The sequence below is a fragment of the Echinops telfairi genome, unplaced genomic scaffold (genome assembly GCF_000313985.2).
Source record: "Echinops telfairi isolate 266 unplaced genomic scaffold, ASM31398v2 ScPeMD7_7427;HRSCAF=8465, whole genome shotgun sequence".
Lineage (NCBI taxonomy): Eukaryota > Metazoa > Chordata > Mammalia > Afrosoricida > Tenrecidae > Echinops > Echinops telfairi.
In genome coordinates, this window is record NW_022111327.1 from 17,242,909 (window position 1) to 17,260,693 (window position 17,785).

General features: G+C 39.3%; 1 pseudogene; it reads left to right on the plus strand.

Moving 5' to 3' along the window:
- Nucleotides 1–6,636: 6,636 nt before the first annotated feature.
- Nucleotides 6,637–7,503, plus strand: LOC101643840 (annotated as a pseudogene).
- Nucleotides 7,504–17,785: the final 10,282 nt, after the last annotated feature.

Sequence of the window (17,785 nt, forward strand, 5' to 3'; positions counted from 1 at the left end):
TACCCTCCAAAAAAAATAGTGTGTTGATTTTAGGATCAGGAATTATTCTCCCTTTAGATGGCAAATCATTTTTTAAAACTTAATTGTCATGTTTGATCTTTGTACATTGTTATGTTTTGAAGGTCCTGTTTTAACTTATATTGGGTGGTCTTAGCTATTTAAATAGGGAACTAGGGGTTCCATCTTGCTAAGCTAAGTTGCAGAGGCTAAGGACCACAATTTAATTTAATATTAACTCATTATTTATTGCGTCAACATCTATGTCCACTATGAGATTTTATAAGAAATTTAGGCAAGGCGATAATTTTAATGGTGAGGATGAGACATATATATTTGCTTTTTTTAAATGGCGTAACACCCTAGATTATAGGAAGTATTCCATTTAAATTCAGTGGGATTCTCACATAGAACTATAATTTGAGCTACAGTGTTGCTTAAATTTTATGAAGTTCATCAACTGATATATTTTAACAGATATAAAAATTCATTGAGAACTTCTGTTATAGAGGCACAAAAATCAATTAGTGCCTCTCATCTTTTGCTACACAAATTATTTGCACAATCATAATTTAAGAGCAATTAAGCAACTATTTTAATACAATTCAGACTTTCACTAAGTATGGACTTGTTTTACTTTAACATCATATGCAGGTATAAAATTTTCTCACCTATATGTAGAGCTAACTTTTCATTTGCATGTTGGTCTTGGAAATACTAGAAGGTTGGGGTACTCTATCTTATACAAGTGATTCATTAAAAAAAATGCTTGTGTTTCAGTGGGTCACAGGTGCCATAGGAGTGTCTATCATAGATGCTAGTCCATACAACACAAAAGACGAAGTTTTTGTTTTTATTGTTGTTGCACAACTATAAAAAGGACAGGCAGGACTGAAGAAGCTGAGCCATTTTTAGTGTTTTTTGCCATTGCTGTTGCTGCTACTGACATTCAACTTTTTTCATTAACTTTGTTATTTTTTTAATTAGCCATTGTTTTGCCCCAGTCCCTCAGCCATTATCACTACTGTGGTGGTTTGGCTTATAACCCTTTCTGTTCTGCAGCATCCTGCTTTTGTTTTTGTTTTAATTTTCATTTTATATATTATCAATCATTTTAAACAAGCCTAACTTGTTTAAAGATACTGGTATGTCATTGGTCAGTGTAAGACATGAAGAAATAATAATAATTGATAAATTATCAAGGGTTCATGAGGGAGGGTGGGAGAGGGAGGGGAAAAAACAAGGAGCTAGCTGATACCAAGGGCTCAAGTAGAAAGAAACTGTTTTGAAAAGGATTATGGCAACATGCATACAAATGTCCTTGACACAATGGATGTATGCGTGGATTGTGATAAGAGCTGCATGAACCCCCAATCAAATGATTATAAAGAAAGAAAGAAAAGATAAACCCTCTGGTAAATCCCCTCTAGCCACACATGAGGGACTTACAAACTTGATTATGGTGGATTGAACTATGGCATAATATGATACATGGTCAGTTGATATCCCTCTTGACCCAAACTGAATATTCTCTAGGTTTAAATATTTTTCACTTGTTCCACAACAGATATTTCTTCTCTGACTTTTAAAATTTTATAGGTGGTCTTTTCTTTGTTATGCTCTATTTTTATATTTACACTATTACTTTTTTCCTTTTTATTGTTTCTGTTATGTTTCCCAATTTATGAATGCATAGAGACAATAACTGATGCAATGGCTTAATGGGGATGGGGTGTGGAGGGTGATGGGGAATTCGAGGGCAAACAGTGAATGTGGAAGTGGGGAGGTAACACTAGAATTGTGTTAGATGTTGTATATGTAACTCTCTTTAGAAGTGGTTTAACTATAGAAGTGTATGATATGTGAATTTTACATCATGGAAACTACTAAAAAAAAAAAAGAAGAAAACAAAGTTGACCAATGACTATCATGGGTGAAGGAGGAAGAATTTTTGCTTAGTGAGTATTGAGTTTATGTTAGTAAGTTGTGGAATAATTTGGAAAAGAATATCAATAATGGTTGCACAACACAAATGGCACTGAATTATACATGTAAAATATATTGAATTGGAGAATATTTTGTTATGTATCTTTATGCCACAGTTTAAAAATTACACTAATAACACTAATAACACTGAGTACAAGGAAAACATGTTCTAAAATTGCTGTGATAATGATTGTACAACTCTTCTTGTTATGATTGAACTATTGAATTGCATGATATGTGGATGAAGTGCCAATAAAACTGTGTATAAAACAAACAATGAATCCAAAATGCAAGCATACACTTAACACTCATAGAAAATCAGGAACAATCATATATGGAAAATGGTTAAAAATTTAAAAGCCATTACCAAAATATTTTCTTCCATAATTCTAAAATTTCCCTTCTACTTCCATATGCAATTTTCTTTTATAAGAATTCACTTTGTTAGGAACACAGCAGACCTCCATGAACTGTTCATAACTATTCAGGATCTGGTTCTGTAAATTTCGGTATTGTTCTAAAAGTCTTTGTTGCTGGTTAAACACAATTTTAATAAACATACATACATATAAGATATTTTAAAAGAGATAACAGTTTAGTGAGTTTAACAAAACATGCTCTACTTTAAGTTAAAAAAGAATGAAATCAAAGTCCATACTGTTAACTTTATTACATCAATTCTGCTAACATTGGCTATGATAGTTCCCAATATAGCAGCGGTTCTCAACCTGTGGGTCATGACCCCTTTGGGGATCAAATGACCCTTTCACAGGGGTCACCCGATTCATAACAGTAGCAAAATTACAGTTATGAAGTAGCAACGAAAATACTTTTATGGTTGGAAGTGTCACCACAACATGAGGAACTGTATTAAAATGTCACGACATTAGGAAGGTTGAGAACCAATATAGACACTAGCCCACTCTGAGAAAATAATTTCCTGCCTTTGCCTCTGTGCTCCAGGACAACATCTCCTACGCTAGCTTTACACTTAACTGGTAACCATGTTTATGTCCTAAGGAGAAGCAAACCAATGATAACTTCCCTTCTCTTATTTTCTCCTACTACTACCCGTATCAAATCATCATTCATATACTGTACCATCTCTCCTGTTATGGACACACAATCCTAGCTCACTAATGACAGCTTTTCCACCTTCCTATTAGAGCTCATCCATTTCAAAGAGTGTATTACAAAGCAACTGTGGTCTACCTGAAAAGGAATCTACCACATCAGCATGTTTCTGACATAAAAAAACAGATTACTAAAATATTGGTCTCTCCATGTAGGTAGGAAAGAAGATTGAGAGAAACCAAAAGTCATAACGGAACAATTATCCAGTGAGCCAATCAAACATCCTTCTACACAACCTTGAGGCCAGAAACACTAGTTGATGCCCTGTGTGTAGCACCCCCATCCTGCCCTCCACTTACTCCTCTCCCCTCTCCAGAACCCTCTGCTGCCCTCCCTTTCCCTCACTCCACTATCTTCCCCCTCCTCTCTGAGCTCTCCCCCATCCCTTCTTCCTCTGTCCAACTTTACCTGTCCTCTTCTCCACCCTCCTTTCTCTAGCCCTACTTTCCCTCGCTATTCTCACCTCACCTCTCCTCTATCACCTCACTTCTCCTCCATCACCGCTGTCCTCCCTCTACTGTCCCCCTCCCCTCCCTGGCTGTCCCACACCCTCCAGTCCAGCACCCCCTGCTCTCTGGGGTCAGGTACAGGGAAATGCCACTTCACACTCACAGCTATCTGGGCGGGGTGCTGGTGGGGGAGGGAAGCAGGACTCCCCTGCACAGACTGCACAATGTATACCTGAGAGGCACCTGAGGACCACCCTATACTGGCCTCCTCACCTGAGCAATGAATGAATCAAAATGAGCCCAGCTCCTCACCTGAGGTACAGGACCCCACCCCGAGATGCATCAACCATACTAAGCACCCTCTGAGTGACGCTTCTCTGAAGCACTAGGTCAGAGCAAGCCAGCCTGACCTAGGCTGATGAGCCAACATGGTGAGCATGCCTGTGATGGCTTCAGCACAACCCTGTCCCCAGGAAAGGGAGGCTTCTACTGGGTTAGCCTGTCTCTGTCAAATAACTTCTTGCTTTCCAGGTTCACTTTTCAAGGTTTAAGTTGAAAATCACAAAGACATGTTGGTTATGAAGCACCTGGTGAGCCCACCCCACAGTTTATCAAGAAATTCTCACCCATTCATTTCACCCCACACCCTTTCCCCAGTCACAGATACAAACCTAATCTTAAATTTCCTGTGCAAACCCCCCTGACATGAAGTTCATTCTGACTCCCAGCAACCCTGTAGGACGAGAGAGTAGAACTGCTCCCTAGAGAATCCATGATGGAAGTCAATGGAAGCCTTGTCATCTCCAGCAGAGCCGCTGGCAGCATTGAACCATCCACATGTGGCTACCAGACACCACTTAACCCACTGTGTCACCAGGACTCCATTTGTGTGCAAGGCTCCTTGGAAATCGTGTCATGTCCACCTGCATCTCTTCTCTGCAGAAAGGCCTATGTAATTCTTCTGCCTATTTTAAATAGAATTGCTTTTGGCATCGAATTGTTATGGTTGCATTACATTTAGTCACCAGTTTTTTTTCACACATTTTCTCCCTTGCTGTGAGTTGCCAATTTATTTTTTGACAGTGTTCTCTGATGCACAGAGATCTTTCATTTTGATGAAGTTCAATTTATAGTTTCTTTGGCTGCTTGGGCTTTTGTCGTTAAATACAGGCACACCTTGTTTTGTTGTGTGTCTCTCATTGTGCTTCCGGGATATTGATTTTCTTTTCTTTCTTTCTATTTTTACAAATTGAAGGTTTGTGCCAACCATGCATATAGCAAGTACACGGTGGTTTTCTTTCCTAAAACTTGTCCCCCTTTCCAACCTTTGTGTCACATGTCTTCCATTTGCATAATATTTCAAACTTTCACCTTATTGTGAAGTTTATAGACTACAGTATAGTGTAGTGAGAGGTAATAAGTTTGAAACCACCAAGTGGTCTCGGGAAGAAAGACAGGGCTTTCTACTCCCATGGAGAGTTATAGTCTCAGAAACCCACAGGGGCAGTTCTATCCTGTCCTATGGGGTCCGATAAGTTGACATCAACTCGATGGCAGGGATTTTTCCCCCTAGACCAGATCCCATCTGAAAGCTATAAAGCTACGATTGAAAACCCTGTAACTTGTTCCAGGAACCAATGATTGTAATTCTATATATCTAACCACCAAAACAAGCCCACTTTCCACCCTTGAACCATCTGAGTTGTTACCACAACCAAAATTAGCCAAACAAATGACCGTGTTATAATCTCTTTGTTTCATAAATGATAGCCACCTGGGTGAGAACTGTAGTTGAAATCATCAGTTCTCATGAGCAGACTAATACCTTCCTATAAAGGAGTGTTATCCTTCTTCTTCTGAATCAATTCTCTTAAGTTCCATTTTCACAGAGTCAGTGGATTCTTTTCTACAACCGTACCAAATTTTAGCTTAGAAAAGCTTCCAGGATTTCTAGGGTCTTTCGATACTTGGCTACTTGACCAGAGAGGTGTTCATAAGGAGCACGGACCTCAACGATAACCATTAAGGGCAGACCTAGGCAAGTCCTTTGAGGGCAAAACTGTCCTCAAAGCAAGATAACCTTGGCTGCTCATAAATATAATTTTCATATGCATTGGAAACCGCCCCCCAAAATCCTGTGACCCCCCCATTCCTAGTCTATTTGCTTTATTGCCAACATCTGAAACCAACCACAAAATAGATATTTGTCATGACTGTTTAAGACTCTAAGTCGGTCCCGGTCAGATAGGTTTATTTTTCTTCTAAAGTTTTCATAGCTTTAATCCTTCTCTTTTGGTCTTTGACTCATTTTGAATTTATTTTCATATATGCTGTAAAGTCAGGTCCAACTTCATCCTATTGCGTGTTAATAATCCTCATCTTCCAACAGCATGTGTTGAGGAGCATAATCAATTTCAACTGAATAGTCCAGGATCCACTAGTCATGGATATGTGGATTTCTCCCTTCATTCTGAATTATATTCCATTCATCTCCTGTGCCAGTAACATCATCTTTTATGTACTCCAGGGTTTTATGTACGTTTTAAAATCAGGACATTTGAGTCCTTCATCGTTGTTGTTCTTTTTCACAGTTGCACTGGCAATTGAGGTCCATTGTAATTCCAAATTCAGGTCATTGAGATTTTGTGTTAGTCTGGGTAGACTAGAGAAACAAGTTCAAAGGCACTCATGTTTATAAGAAATAACTTTATGTACAGTAGAACTCCTGGTACATAACCGCATCAGTACTCCACATAACCGCATTTTGATGCAAAATGTCAATAAATTTTTGCATCGGAGCTTGAACAAAACGTCCGAGGCGGCAGTCCTGTTGCGGTCCAGCCACCCGCCGGGTGCGACCCCATGTGCGATCCGCCGGCCGGTTAGAATGAGCACGGGGTATCTCCCGGATCGCTTCGCGTCCACCGGGAGTGGTTTCCTCTAGTGGAGGAGATGTCCAGTGCAGGAAGCACAACTACTTAAAAGAAAATTGAAATCAACTGGAATCCCATGACCTTGAGGTTCATTTTTCTCTCCTCTGCTCACTTTCTTGGAGGACCAAAAGAGACACATGACTGAAGACTCTCAGAGAAACTTCCGCTCGGAAGATGATGAGAAAGTGGGGTTTCGTGGAGTAGAAGAAAAGAAATCACTAGACATTCTTCTAAAAGATGACGCTCTGGATATCGAGAAACTTCGTACTTTTAGTCAGAGGTTCCCCCTCGGGTCCATGTACCGCGCCCTGGTGTGGAAGGTGCTTCTAGGGATCCGGCCTCCGCACCCTGAGTCCCATGCCCAGGTGATGGCCTGCAGCCAGGAGCAGTGCTCGGACATCCTGCACGCCCTGGGAGGCATCCGCTTCGTGGGCCCTAGCGGCCCCAAGCGGAAGTCTCTCTCCGATTGCACCGGCTAGAGTCCGGGAAGCTGCCGCGAAGCCCCTCTTTTCCGCTGGAGCCCAAGACAAGGTGTTTCTGGCCATTGCGAAAGCCATGGATGAGATGGCGGAGGAGAGCGTGGACTGCTGCGGGGTCATCCGCAGCTCCGTCAGCCCGTTAAGGAAGTACCAGGACGCTCTGCCCCAGCTGCCAAAGGCTTTTGACCAGTACTTGAATCTGGAAGACAGCTGGCTGCTTACTCACCGGAAGACGTGTTCTGCGCTCTCCAAACTGCCCTATGAGCTCTGGTTCAAGAACTGCTTTGCTGGGGGCTTGCCTGAGTCCAGTCTGCAGAGAGTTTGGGACAAAGTAGATCCTGTAAGATCCTCGTGTTTGTAGCAGTGGAAATTTTGTTAACCTTCAAGATAAAAGTAATGGCCCTGAACAGTATTGAGATCACCAGGTTCCTGGAAAACACCCCCCAGGACAACTCAGATGCCATCGTGAGCAAGGCCATTGACTTGTGGCACAAGCACGGTGGGACCCTAGCACATTCTGCCTGAGTGCCCGCGACACCGGGCCTGCTGAACCCGGTGGGAACCGGGCTCTTGGTCTTGTGCTCAGAGTGTAATGTTTCCCCTGTAAAATGATTTAAGCATGAGACCGGCCATGCTGCATCATGGAGGTGACTCGGAAGTCCAAGTTCAACTCGGAAGAGCCTTCTGTCAAGGGTGCTTAGCTAATAGCTCCCTGTTTTAAAGCCACTCAGCTGAGGTGGGGGAGGCACGTGAATAAGCAGTGCATCACGAGTGCATGCCTCTCCCAGATGAGCACCATGCCACCCTAAGCCACTGCCAAAGGCCTAGTTCTGGAATAAAGAGCAGCTCCCCTTTGTTGACAAAACAAACAAACAAAAACCCATTGGAATCTGACCCAACACACGTGATTTTTGTAAACAAAAGCAGTTCATGTTTCAGTCATTCGGTGTTATTTGACATTGTCAGTACGCATTGTTTGAACCGTTTGCAGCTGTGTTCCAAGCGTTTTGCTATAATTTTATTAGTTTTTGTGGCTCTTTGTGCTGCTTTTAGATAAAAAATAAACATGGGTCCTAAGAAAGAGGTTTTTGAAAAGAACCATCATGATAAGGAACTGGTAACCCTGTTATCGATATTGTTGATGATAATTTAGTAAACCCTTTTAGAAAACAGTTAAGGAAATGCCAGCAGCAGACCATATTAAACAGAATTTTTTTTTTTCAGAGAAAGCCAACCAGGTCTTACTGAAACAAGGCAAAGAAGCGAAAAAACAACACAAAACAAAAAAAACCTCCTGAAAAGCAGCTACCAGATATTTTATGGAAAGGGATTCCCCTTGCAAACAATCACTCTCTCACCCTACCTCCTCTCCATAGGTGTGTCCACACGTCGAGATCCTCATCAATCTCAAGGTATGGGCCATACAGTAGTGGTTAAAAAGTTTCTTAATGTTGTGTTTCTTATTTAAATTATATTATTTAACTCTGAATTTATTTATTATGACATTTCTGAGTAATGTTTTGCATAAAAAATCAAGGTTAGGGTAAAGACTCGGTGGCTGAGAATGGATTAATCTGTTTTCAGTTATTTCTTATGGGGAGATTGATTCAGATTAGTGTGGAGGTCTGGGGTTCTACTGTACAAGAGCAATTGAATATTAAGAAAACATCCCAGCCCGGTACAAATCAAGTCCATAAGTGCGATATTAGCCTATATGTCCGATACTAATCTACAAATTCCTCTTCAGACTCAAGCACCACATGCAATGACACTGAATGCAGGAAGATCACAGGCCAGTGGGTGGAAAGTCTTGTGGATCCAATGCCAGTAAAAGTATCTTTGCTATGGCAGGGGTCTGTACACGGCTCCTTCAACTCAGGGCACTAGTGTAGCTCCATGTGTCTTGTCAGGTGCAGTCTCCCAGGGAGTGAGCCTGTGTCCTGCCTCCAGCAAGCTATTCATCTCCTTACCACCTCCAAATGAGGTCATCAAGCTGCAACTTGATTGGCAGGCTAAACTCCTCACCTTCACTCCTAAGTCTTAAATAGACAACAGATTATGTAACTACCACAGATTTTGACAGGTATTGTCTTGAATGTGTAGAATCTGGAGAATATTGCCACATTAACAATCTGAAGCTCTCTTTTCCATAAGCGAGTGATGGCTTTGTATTTATTCAAGGATTTTCAAGTTCTTTCACCAGTGTTTTGATGAACTTGATTCCTAAAGGTTTTATTCTATGTGAAATTTTTTTCTTAATTTCCTTTCAAAGTGATCACTGTCAGTGTTAGAATCATAACTGATTGTTGGGTGTTGAGCTTGTATCTAGTACATTTTTTTAATTCTCTTCATTAACTCTAATACTTTTTTATGACTTCCTTAGGGTTTTCTATACATAAGATCATGGCATTGGTGAATAAAGGAATTTTACTACCTTCAATATTTATGCTTTTTATAACTTTTTATTACCAAATTTTTCTGCCCTAATTTTCTGTAAAATGTGGAATATAAGTGATAAAGGAGTTAGCATCCTCATCTTGTTCTTCATCTTGCTGATGTGATCAGGTGCCACAAAGTTCATTCTGAATCATACCAACCCCATGAACAACAGAAAAATACACTGGTGATGCTTGCAATTGTTATATTTGAGCTTATTGGTGTAGCTTTTATGTCAGTGCATCTTGTTGGGTCTAGCTCTTTTTCACTAACCTTCTACTTTACCAAATGTGATGGGTGTTTTTCTTCTTCTAGGTACTGATCTCTCCTCATATGTCCAAAGAACGTTAGACAAATTCTTCCCATTCTCTCCAGTAAGGAGAATTCTTCTTGTGCTTCTTCCAAGGCACATTTGTTTCTTCTTCTGGCTGTCCATGGTAATTTCAATATTCTTCCTAAAAATCATAATTTAAATGTACCACTCTTTATTAGTCTTCCTTATGCTTTGTCTAACTTTTACGTGCATAGGGAAGAATACAATATCTTGTGCCAAGAGCATCTGTCATCAAAGTGACATGCTTGCTTTTTGAGAATTTAAAGAGGTCTTTGGTAAGAGTTTTTCCTAGTGTAATAAGGCATAGGAGTTGATGACTGTTACTGCATAAGTGTTGATTGTTGATTCCGGTAAAATAAAATCCTTGACAACTTCAATCTTTTCTCCATTTATCAAGATATGGTTTAGGGGAGGTGCTTTCATTCTGTCATTATATAATAGGATACTAACTTGCTTAGAATGTTTGCCTCTAATGCTTGGTCAATACTTTTTTGCATCCCGAACTTATTTACTTCAGCTTCCCAAATTTTGTTTATTTTTATTGAGAAAATACAGACCAAAACATAAACCAACAGTTTCTGTGTTCCATTAGATGCCACTGATTTAATTTTTCAAGTTGTACAACTGTTCTCACTGTCCTTTTCTTTATAATCTTCCTTTTTTAACTGGAAATCTGTGGTATATTTAATATTCTTCACTTACATCATGATTCAAAGTCATCCAAAATATACGAACTCACTGCCATTGAGTTGATTGTAACCCTTTAGTCGTTCTTATTCATTGTAGAGCTTTCATATGCATATGAGGCTATTGAAAATTCCATGGCTGGGGTCAGGCATACCTTAGTCTGCAAAATGACATTTTTGCTCTCTGTTTAAAATTTGTATTGAGGTGTAATTAAAATATCATGAAATTTAATAGTTCAATCATATCAAGAAGGGTTATAAAATCATCGCCACAATCTATCTTAGAACATTTTCTTTCTTCTTGTATCCACTGATGTTTATTTCCCATTTCCCCAACTCTCCCCTACCGACTACACAGGTAATCATAAATTCCTTACTGTTTTTGGAATTCTGCCTATACCTGTTTCCATATACAAGTAAACATACAAACAAGGACCAACAACAAATGAGGACCCAACAATGATCATATCAATCATAAAAGCAGAGTGAAGCAGGGGAATATAGCTGTATAACAAGTTCAGGAAAATTTCCTCATGAGGTTCCAATGGGAAGGATAGCCTATACTTAACGGCAGGTAGAAATTAACTAAAAATCTAAGTAGATCCAAGTTTCTTAAAACGGGAGAAACACAGTGATCGACTCTCCTTTACCATTAACCATGGTCACAGGCTGCTTCTGTGATCCCTCCCTGTCCCTGGCACAGCTGATTTTTCCTGGTCTCTGAAGAAACCCAACCAGTTAAACCTCTTGCCTTGCTGGACTTTGTAGAGCTTGGTAGATAACATATTGCCTGGCTAGGTAGCTGCAGACATAATCAGTACCCAAGCTTCACATTTTTTCACTTTTCCCCTTCTTCCTTTCCTACTTTGTTCTCTGATGCCCTTCCCAACACAGTGCCCAACATTCCCTACACAGCATACATGTACTCCAACACCACTATCGTAGGAGCAGCAATTCTCAGGCAAAAGGCAGTTTTATTTCACACTTTATTTTCTTTGCTTTGCTTTTGCATTTTGTTCTATTATAATATTTTAATTATAATTTTCTAGTTCTCTCCAACTTCCTCTTCTGGTGTCCTCTTCTGATGGACCCACTCTCCTTAGAATGAGCATTTGTCCCCAAACAAAAACAGTCAGGTCTTTAGATTCCTGGAACACCCACACTAACAAGGGCTTTCCCTCTGTCCCCTAGGAGTGTAGACACATCCATATACATGCTGCCATAGCAACAGAACTTCAGCACCTTCACCCAAGCCATACTCAAATTTTTGTGTCTTTTGTTTCTCCTTTTTTGTTTTCATGTCTTTTGGTTCCCTCTCTTTTTCTTCATGAAATATATTTCCATTATAATTATTAATTCTGATTAACCTTTGTAGTAGTTACATAATTTCACGTAAACTTGATAAATAAGTGAAGGGGTGGAGTTTAGCCTGTCAATCAGGTCACAGCCTGATGATGCCTTCTTGTGGGCATGACCTTCCAATCAGGATTCTGGGAACTTTCTCTTTCTCTGTCTTTGTTTCCCTCTTGACAAGCCATGGGGAGACTTAGAAGAACTCTCTCTCTCTCTCTCTCTCTATTTCACCTTCTGTTGGAGAAGCCACACTCAGAGAGCTGGAGGGATTCTGTGGAGACCACGCTAATGCTAAGATGCTTCCACTGCCATTTGATCCACAAGACTTTTCATCCACTGTCCTGTGATCTTCTTGCATTTGGCATCATAACATGTGCTGTGTGAGTCAGAAGAGAAGTTTGTGGATTAGTATCTGAAGTATGGGCTACTATCAGAAATATGCACTTGATCTGGAATGGACTGGGATGTTTTCTCAATATACAATTGCTCTTTGATATTAAGCTCTCTCTTTCACATATATGAGTATCTCTGGATTTGTTTCTCTAGTCAACCCTAACTAATGATGCATTATGGTTCCTTGGGACTGGGGTACTAGAAAAACAAATCATGAAGATGGAGAGTGGTTGCTTGTGTGACCTCTACTATATGGTATTTTTTCTTTGATGAGCCAGAGGTCAGATAGGCCCACAGTGTTTACTAACTGTTTTCTGGGAAAACTAAGAGAAGTTGAAGTTTTGATTCCTGGAAGTTGTCTTTGGTTAATCCTGCCTGAAATGGCAAAAATGAATGTGATAAATGTAAATTTTGAGCTCAGGGAGTGAAATTACTTTTTTAACTTCTCCTCTGAAACAATGCTGCTTAGTCAAAATGACTGACAGAAGGTCAAAATGGCTGACTGAAAGCTGGGCCCTGGTTTAATGCATTCAGAGACCAAGGCCATTTATCATATCAATGAAATAATTTAGATAAGGCTTGAATTTGGCTATTACAATGGAGTTTAGGATCTGGTGGTACTAGGTTTATACTGATTTCTTTTGATATTGTTATTGGTATAACGTGTAATAGAAATGATTATTGGGAAGTAAATATAGAGAGTTTATAAGGCTACTTGCATTCAACCATTAAATTGGATTTTTAAAAGGGTGTAGGACACACCTGCAAAGAAGGCTCTGAAAAGATAAACCCCACCCAGTGCTTCCAGTGCTCAGGACATTTGTATTCAATGATGAGACTTGCTGGGGGGCTCTTGACAGACTGAGAAAGAAGGGAATCCTTTGGCTTTTGTATTCTTTGCTTTTCAGTTCCATAATTCACAAATATCTTGAAGAGAAAAAAATAGTAATTTTTAAAACTTCCATGGAGTCCTCATTGCCTGTAGAATAAAGTTAGCTTGCTGACACCTCCAGAAAAAGAAATTCTTTGGTTTTTTGAACTAGTGGTTATTTCCTGAAGCTGGTAGAATATGGAGCCATGTAGGAACTCTCCTCTCTAAGACAGAACATTAAAGTGAACCTGCTTGAAATGCTTGCTAGGTGACCACCTGGATTCACTGGTTAAGTGGGAGTGCAAGAAACAACAATAGAAAGACGGGCTGAGTCTGGCCACATATCCATGGACCTAGTTCACAAGGACTATAGGAGAATATAAGAGCAGGTTCGCTGATAGGAAGCTCATGACCAGCACAAGGGGGCTAGGGTTGTTGAGAATTTGTGAAGGGTCCCATGGTGGAAAGGCAAGATGGCCAATGTGTACCCTCGTGAGGTATATGAGGCAGCATACATTGACTTGACCAGAAACCGATCAGATGAAGATAAGATTTTGAGCCTGTGAATTGGTGCATATTGCTGGTGACTTTATGGGTGGCCTGTGCTGATTTGACTTTGCTTATGGATGTGGACTCACAAGGTTACAACTAGAATGAAGATCATTCACATCAAAGTACATGTTTGCCTTCTCAGACTACTGGGTTGATATAAGTGAGGAGTATCAGAATTGAATACCCAAAATAGGGGTGGATAAAGGCATGAAGTGGCTGTCTTACAAACTTTATTGGTTGGGGGAATATATTTATAGAATTACAGTATTATAGTGCAGGTGTTCACATTACTGCAATTGTTAAGCATAGAATGTTTTTTATTGGTCGCTTATAGAGTATTATGCTTAAGTAGGTACATTTTGAGTTGAATGCATTTTAGTTGTATCCTGTTATGTACAAATATGATTTTACTATTGTTCTTGTTTTAAAATTATATATGGCTAGAGAGTTCTGTAAAGGTGTCGAGTTGACAAGGATTGGTCTGTGGTATATAATTGCAGGGGGGAGTCTAGCCTGTTATTCCGGTCACAGCCTGATGATGCCTCCTTGTGGGTGTGGCCTTCTCATGAGGATTCTGGGAACTTCTTTTATCCCTGTCTTCATCTTCCTATTGAAAAGCTATGGGGAGACTTAGAAGTGCTCCCTTTATCTACTTCACCTTCCAATCGAGAAGCCACATTCAGAGAGCTGGAGGAGCCATATGGAGACCCATGCTGGCACAGAGATGCTTTCACCACCATTAGATCCACAAGGCTTTTCACCCACCAGCCTGTGCTCTTCTAGCATTCAGCATCATTACATGTTCTATGTGAGTCTGAAGAGGAATTATGGACTAATATCGGATATATGTGTTAATATCAGACTTATGGACTTGATCTGGACTGTGCTGAGATGTTTTCTCAATATACAATTGCTCTTTGATATAAATCTCTCCCTTACAAATATATGAGTATCTCTGGATTTGTTTCTCTAGTCCACCCAGACTAACAGCCCTCCTAAAATACATTTTCCCATTAATTTTACAAATCTGTTGTCCTCTCTAGACAACTGCTTATTAACAATATCATTACTGTTATTTTATTCTCTCTCCTCTTCCACAACTTTCCCCCACATACCCATCTCTCTCCCCTTTTCTCCATTGTATCACCATATAGCTTCCAGCTCCTATGGGACCTCTCTCATGTAACTAAACAAAAGCAAGTACCTCTACACAATTCAGCATCAGTGAACCACAATAAACCAAAAAATCAAGAAACATACACACAATCAAGCAAAAATCTCTCAATCCCAATGAAGTACTCTGAAGAAGAGGCCCCGGAACTACCAGAAACAGAATCCAGAAGAACTATGTTGAAGTCCTTTCAAGAGATGTGGAGAACATTCATGAGAACAACAAAAGAGATTGATAAACTAAAATCCTTAAATCAAAAGGAACCCCAGAAGAAAAACAAAGAGATAATAGAATTGGAAACATAGTAAAAATCCTGGGAATAGAATGGAAGAAAAGAAAAATCAAAGGAGTGAGCTCAAAGACAATCAGTCTGACTATAATTAATGAAAGAAACAATCAACAAAAAGTAAAGGTATCAGAATGATGTGGCTCACTACCAAGAGAAACAACCTACATCTTATTGGAATCCTGGAAAAGGAAGAAACAACAAAATCTACAGAGAAATTAATATAAGAAATTGTGGAAGAAAATTTTTCCTAACATCACAGAAGATGAGAAAATAACTAGTCCAGAAGCCAAGAGACTCTCAAATAGGGTAGGTCCTAAAAGAAAATATCATGAAATATGGCAGCGAAATTCTTCACTTTCAAGGAAAATGAGAGAATCTTAGGGTAGCTATTGAAAAATAACTGTCCATTATAAAGGAAAACTGATAAAACTGATAAGCTCAGACTGCTAAGCAGAAACTATACTTGCAAGAAGACATTGGAGTTATATGTATGAAATTCTGATATAAAGAAAGTACCAACTAAGAATCCTATATCCAACAAATGTATCCCTCATATATGAGGAAGAAGTAAAGATATCCAGACAAGGAATAACTAAAGGTACTCATGACAGCAAAATTAGCATCACAAAAGAGAGATTAACTAGATCATGATGGACATATAATCAACAACCTCAGAGGACAAGCTTGAGAACATCAGACAGGACAACATCACCAAGAAATCACTAAAGTAAAAGCAGCACTCAAAAGAACATAGAAATAGTGGAGGAACAAAGACACCAAGAAAGCCACAAAAAAATAAGGAAAATAAATAAAATAGCAAAATCCTCACATATATCAACAATGACACTGGATGTCAATGAATTAAATGCACCAATCAAAAGATGGCGAGTAGCAGGCTGGATTAGGAAACAAGACTCAAAAGAAAAGAAAACAAGACCCATCTATATGCTTTCTACAAGAGATAGACCTTATACTCAAAGACAAAAATAACTGAAAAAATCAAAGGATGGCAAAAAAACCTACCAAGTCAATGGAAAACATCAAAAAGCAGGAATGGCAATTTTAATCTCTCATCAAAGACTTCAAATGAATAATGTAATGAGAGATGAGAATGAATGCTGCATAATGATTAAAGAAGCAATAAACCAGGACCATATAAGCTTAATTCCGTAGTTACATAATCTGTTGTCCACTTGAGACTGTTAAGAGTGAAGGGGTGGAGTTTAGCCTGTCAATCAGGTCTCAGCTGGATGACTTCCTTTGTAGGTGCTAAGAAGATAAATAGCTCACTGGAGGCCAGACCCACATGCTCTCTGCTTCGTCTTCCTGCGGACAGGACTCATGCAGCTATGCTGATGGAGCTAGAGCCCAGGAGCTGGAGGAGCCACGTGCTGAGACATTTCCACTGCCACTGGATCCACAACACTTTCTACACACTGGCCTGTGATCTTCCTGCATTCAGTATCATTGTATGTGTTGAGTGAGTCTGAAGAGTAATTTATTGCCTGGTATTGGACATATGAGCTAATATTGGACTTATGGATTTGATCTGGACTGGGCTGGGAAGTTTCATAATATACAATTATTCTTCAATATAAGGCTCTTTCTTATATACACATAAGTGTCTCTGGATTTTTTTTTCTCTAGTCAACACAGACTAACACATTCAATAAATATATACTTACCCTATACATGACCCTCAAAATACACCAATCAAATTCTCAGAGTTAAAAGCAGAAATAAACAGCTGACAATAAAGTAGGAGACTTAAATACATCGCAATCAAAGAAAGAAATGCAGTAAAGAAACAAAAGAGCGAACACAATCAACCAGCTTGACCTTCTGGATATATGCACAGCACTACATCCAACAACAGCACAGTATGCTTTCTGGTTTGGTTTTTTAAATATATATATATATCTTCAATACTCTGAAACAAAAAGGCCTGGTTCAGATAGAAGCCACCACTTTTCAACCCCAGGTCTAAAGTTGCAAGTTTCAAATGGATACGTTTTTACATTTCAAATGACTCTGATTATTTGCTTACAGGAATATATTTTATGTAATATACAAGGGTCAAAATACCATACACTAGCTTTGTAAAACAGATGTCAGATTGAGTCAAATATTATAGGCGCTACGACAGTAGTCTATTTTGCTTGAAGCAATGGCTAACTGAACTGATGTAGATAAAGATGACAGAAATATCATCTCCAAAAATACCATGAATTTGAAACTCTCCCACAAGCTTTCTAACTTGCAAGCAATGATTAATAGTCAATGGAACACAATTCCATTACAGGAAATAAAGTGATCATTAATATAATCTTTTCGCGTTGTGAGAAATAAGACTTAGTTTTGAAGTTATTACTCCTCATTCATCAGACGGTGATCTTGTCCTTGCTACATAAAGAGTACTGCGGACAGATTATAAAATAGATAATGTACTTGTTCATCCGTATTCCAATCAGAAAAAGAAGCATAAACAAAGCAACAGAAGCATTTTATAATCGGCATTGAAAAACAACTTGCTGTATCTAGGTAGAGGAAAATTAGATTCCTTCTGCTTGAGCTACAAATCACTAACACTTCTACGAGTGGAAAAAGAAAGTTAAAATTCACTTTAGGGTTGAAAAAGTGGGAAATATTGTGAAAATCACTATCATGTCACACAGACGATGAGGGATAGGTAGTGGGTTTTGGAAGGAGCCCTGGTGGTGTC